Source organism: Eurosta solidaginis, chromosome 1, assembly GCF_040869045.1.
Source record: "Eurosta solidaginis isolate ZX-2024a chromosome 1, ASM4086904v1, whole genome shotgun sequence".
Taxonomy (NCBI): domain Eukaryota; kingdom Metazoa; phylum Arthropoda; class Insecta; order Diptera; family Tephritidae; genus Eurosta; species Eurosta solidaginis.
The window spans coordinates 90,189,882-90,195,881 of record NC_090319.1 but is presented as its reverse complement, the minus strand read 5'-3'; positions in this window follow the sequence as shown (position 1 = coordinate 90,195,881).

Sequence of the window (6,000 nt, the reverse complement as noted above, 5' to 3'; positions counted from 1 at the left end):
TTTTACCGCTTGAGCAGCTCCAGCCAGAAAGAAAGAAAACCCGCCAACCACGCTACCTTCCGTCAGATCACAATCTGTCTATCGTTATCTGTATATCGTTAATAAGCTGATTAGACTGTTATGTTGAGTTTGTGAGTCTCCTAACTATGTTCAATAAGCATTGAGCCAAACAGCCTACCCAAGTAAGCCAAAAAAAATATTTCCTTTCCTTGTAAATATGTAAAGAGATTGGACAGTGGGTCAAACACACGGTACAAAATCTTATTTTTAATCCAAAGTAAGTTTAACTTTAAAGTGTTATATACACTTGCGGGTTAGAGTGAATAAAAACTACACCTGTGGAGAATAAATTTCGATTTAGTACAAGGTAGGTTTAAAATTTGTACTGTAAAAATATACTTTCTGCAGTAAACTTTATGCAATTTAAAATTAAAACCTTGTACGTTTAAAATTTGCTTTAAACCGAAGCAGGGTTTAAAATAATTCCAATATTTTTAACTGTATAGTTCTAGACCTGTAAGTTCAGTAGCCCTATTCTGTGCAACTTTTCCTTTCCTTCTGCATTTGTTCCTCTTGTCTAACTTCTCAGGCTGTGAGAATATTGGGATGCCTTTAAAGGAATGGGCTTTATAAAATATTGTATTGACCTAATCCATACTAGGCCCAACTTTGTGCGGCACGACGCTATTGTATTGTTTTAATAAGTTTTATATGCTGATTAACGTTTCATCAAGTTAATTGGATTCACATGCTCATATGTGATTGGTGATACATCCGTAGGACGTATTTAAATACCTAAGTTTGTTAAAGTGCAATTGTCTGTAAATGCAATGCATAGCGTGGATATTGCGTTTTTGCACAGGTGGGTAATCTATCCTATTTCAGCGGATTAAAGGGTTTAGAATACTCCGGTAAGAGACGACTAAAACCCACAGACCCGTAGTTTCAAAAAAATCGTTCGCGTGGCAGAGTTTATGATGCCTTAAATTTTTTTGAAAGTTTGAAGTTCTTCGCTTAATGCGTTTGTAATTCCTTGCCTGCTCGGGCGCCGCTTGAAGTATCTGGTGTCCTTTCATTAAAAATACAACACCCACTAAAAAAAACATTCGGAAAATTCAAAAAAATTTGTTAGCTTTAGAAAAATATTCCTGTAACTTGACTAAACATTTTCTTATGTCTGTAAAATTCTATTAGGCATAGAAATTCCGGGATCCGGCATTTCGTGATCCCGGTATCTTTAAGTTCCTAAAATCGGGGATTATTGAACTTTAATCCCGGCATTGTTGAAAATAGCATACTGTGGGTGTGAGGGGTTAGTAGTAGGACGTTTAGTGACGTTAGAGGAAGACGACGCACTAAGTAGCGATTGTGCTATTTCCTTTTGAAAATATATTAGTGGCATTGGATTGAACTTTTGTTTGGCAGCTTTTTTAAGTCTTTGTGATAGAGTAACCAGGCGCTTAACAGCTCCGATGCAACAGTAAACAATGCGCATTTACCATTTTTTGGATCTGCGATAAATTTTGTAAATCTCCATGAGCTTGTCATATAAGTCGACTCCTCCCATGTGTTGATTATAGTCGTTAACTATAGCTGGTCTGGGAATATGTATGAATTTTTTTTTCGCTTACAGGATCCCAATGGCAAATAGGTAGACAACAGCTGCAGTTTTGTTATCAATTCAGCGGATTGCAGTTAAGTTATGTGTTACTTCGCATGTCATATCATACGAACCTCTACCACTGCTTCTGAAAGAAGTTCTCATTTAGCCATTCTATTTTGCTGCAAGGTGTCAGTTGCGAATATGCCCATTCCTTTTAGAGCTACCATAAGGCTTATTGAGGTGAATCAATTATCAAAATATAGTTTGTAATTTTTATGTTTGGGAATGGTTGCAGCCAAATACAAAACAATATCTGATGATATGCCAAGTCCGTATGTTGGACATGTTCCATCGCCAACATATAAAGAAAAATCATATATATATAATGACTGATGCCCCAGCTCTGGTAAACATTTTCATTCCCCATTTATAAGGCTTCGCGGGATTGTACTGCTTCAGACTTTACCTCCCCTTGAAAGCTATAATCTGCTCGTCCACACATTGATGTTCTTCTTGAGGTATATTATTGAACTTATCTTTCAGTAGTGGCAGTAATGGGCGTTTTTATATAGCTTGTCAAAATTTGGTTCACCTTTCTTTGGCTGCCTTGAATTTTCATTCAGGTGAAAAGAAGACTTAATTTTTTCAAATCTTGATCGTGTCATACCCCCGATATAATGTCGCATTTCATATGGTGAACATTTCAATTCTGTCACAAGCGTTTCCATTGCATATAAATTGCTTTGCGAAACATTAGTTAAAATACTTCCTCTCAAAAAATTTTTCAAAATACTCTATCGGAGTTATTTCCTCATATACGTCATGACATTCAGTATTTTCCCTCCATATTACATCTCCAGACAACATATCCCGTCTTCTCCACTTCAATGTTGACGGCTCTATTTTCTCAAAACAAGCCTCAGTACTTACTTCTTCATCATCACAACAGTTTACATTCTCATCATCCTTCAGCAAGTTGTCAATGATTTCTGCTTCCACCTCCTCGCCCCTTTTAAATTGCCTCAATTGCCTCGTCCACAAAGTCAGAATCACCTTCATCCTCAGCAGCTTCATATTCATCATCTGACATATCCTAATCATAGTTTGCAAGAGCTTCAAATTCAGCATCAGTCAGGTCTTTTCTCTGTGTTAGCTTTTCTGCAAATATAATTAATTTGTACTTTTTCTATATTCACTACGGACCAAAGTTGCTTATAAGCAACTTCAGGTTTAAAAAAGTTCTACCTCTCTAAATATTGAATTTTTTTCTATCTAAAAACATAAATAAATTTATTTACCCTTGTACTTCAACATTTTGTTCACTTTAATTTTTGCAGCTATGCAGAAATATTTAAAAATATTTTTTATTTATTAGCAAGTTTATCGTGTCTGGCGCGCACATGAAATCACACCACTGATGACAATCACAATGAATAACTGCGTAAAGCAAAAAACGTAAACACATCATTGCATTTGTTTTTCTCTTTTATTGCACACACAACATCATTCTGTTGCTTGCTATTTACCATTCCCTGCAAAAAATGCGATTAGTCTAGGATGAGTCCGGGATGAGTCGCAAGGAAGTATGCGACCAATGCCAGTTTTAATCTGTTTGTATGAGTTCAACTGTTCCCTTTTGTTTGAGCATGTCCTATGAAGAGACTAATTGTACCCATTTATACCCGAAAGGGATCGATGGGACCAATCCCCTTTGTGCCCATATGGGAACATAAGAGAGTAGTCCCTTTTCGGTCCAATAAGGCCTCAAATACGAACCAGTCGCATTTTTACCCCAATGGTAGTAAATGATACTCACCGATGTAATCCGTTTAACAATAAGACAATAATTAAAATTTGTTTTATTTTCATTTCCGGTTTATATTGAAAAAAGCCAGTTTAAAAATTCAGTCTTTTATAATTTTTATACAGGTACTACGTTAATGCTACTCATTAAAACAGTTCACAAGCATTTTGTTAATTAGAAATAACTTAAGTTTTAAACTTTTTTCAGACATCAGTTGATCAGACTTTTAATAATAGATGGCTTTATTTATTTTGAAATTATATTAATATATTATTAGATCTCATTTTTAATTAGTTTATTTCATTAATTCATTTGTTTAATTAAAAATAAACTCTTATCAGCTCTGAAACTTGGCCAGGTCGCTTTTTGTGTGGCTTGACAAAACTTTTTGATTTCATTTAGTGAACATTTTAGCGCGTATTTATTTTGTGCTTATAACTTTATGTGAACAAAAAATATTATTGTAAATATTGCAATAAATTATTAGATAATTCACAAGGCCTTATATTCCTCATATGTGCTATGATTTTAAACCTCTCATATGTGCTTTGTTGTTGTTTATTATATAAAATTTGGATCAAAAACTACAATTTAGCAGCCTATGTATATCAGATGTACTAAGTTATTGCCAAATAATTTGTTTTGTTTTTTATTTTTTTTTAAATTTCAAAGAATTTTCATTAATAGAAGGATAAGCGGTGGCATGCATTTAGATTTTTACAGGCTTTTTATAGATGACCCTCCTTACGTATATACTTAAATACGATCTACAACAGGATGTGGTGTTCACGAGAGTCGTATTTAAAAAGATAGTACATAAGACAATTGGCGACCTAGTGAATTGACCATATAAATTAACATTTTTCTGCCAATGTAGTAAATGTCAAGTAACGCGGCAAAGTTTTATCAGCCCCAACTATTGTCCCAAACTTAATCGACTACCATATATGTATGTAATACCTACTCATATATTGCTACTTCAGACTAGGTACACTCATAAACATCAGAGTGCGGATATAATGCTGTTTAAATATTTTAGTTTTTGTATTCAATAATCGAATGTACCTTAATTAAAATTTTTTTCTTGTCACACTTATGCTGCTACAGTCACAAAAATTTTGTAGGCTGTATTGTTTTGATTTAGAATTTAAAACTCATTGCGAGCATTTTGTATTAGCAATATAGGAGTACTATATATATGACTATCAAACTGTTCCTTAGGGTCTCTCTTTAAAATTTAGTTTTTTGTTCTTGTTTACTATCTTAAAAAGATATGCATTTATATGGACAAGTATAGAAATTTTTTAAATTTAATAAAATTAACTTAAAAGTTATAGCCACAAAGTTATATAAAATGATATATGTTTATTAGGGGGACTCATGATAGCATATAATCTTATAAGGTGTAAAATTATATCCATTTACACACGCGGTTATATGAACGCACCTAGTAATACTCTTGATAAACTTGATTGTTTTTCAGCTGTATTATTTCCAAAAAAATTTTTTTGATTGTTATACAAATTAAAAAATACCAAGATTAAGTGAAAAATCAAAACTAAAACGCCTTTACTTGCTGATGTTGGAGATTTTTGATGAAAATGCCGTCTGTAATTTCTGCAAGGTTGCATTCCTTTGAGTTTACCGCGTTTACACAATGAAATGTGCGCGTAAATTTATACAGATTATGTAAATGATTTTTCATACAAAATTTGACAGCTCGTGCGTAAACTAGATAAATTTATACGTTTACACACTTTATAAGGCATTTATACGGTTACATGAGTCCCCCTATTATATCGATTTCACGCAGAAACTTAATCGAATCACAATTTGGTATAATGAAATTTGATTGTCATTTGTTACATTGACAATAAAATCTGACCAATAAAGCAAAACGTACCAGGTTTTTGACTACATTATGCATTCAATAAAGCACCAATGAGATTATTCAGAATTTGCATTTTGTACGGAAGATTGAGTTCAATAAAGGCTTTGTGATAAAGATTAATCTCCTGTGTAAAATTTGTATTAAGTACTTGTATATTATTCTTTTTTTTAATATTTAAGTGTGGGCAAATTTTTTGTATTGAACAAAAATTCAAATAATTCACATAGTAATTAAGCATATATGTACATTCGGTATATAATAAAATCTTAGAAAAAAACGAAAAATAATAATTCATAACAAAATTCTTTGTTGCCTTAAATGACTGTTGTTTTGCACAACTTTTGGACACACGAAATTTCCTAATTTTATTATACTTTTTATAAAGTTATTATATATCATAAAACTAACTTAAAGAGTTTTGGTCTCGAACCGTTAATCTTTTTGTCTAAAAAATTATGGCAGCGGCTTCTAAAGTTATTATTTTTAAACGTATAGGAAAATTTACTCGGATTGTAGTAGAATTCAAATGCAGTTATGTATGATATGTATGAAATATGTACGCCAAATTTGTCAGAATAAGGTGATGGCAAATAGAATTCAACCCAATTCGCCATGCAGAAGAGTGTCAAGTCAAAAGAATATATGCATTGATTTCGATCAACTGACATATTGTTGTACTAAGGCATTGTTATGATTGTGACC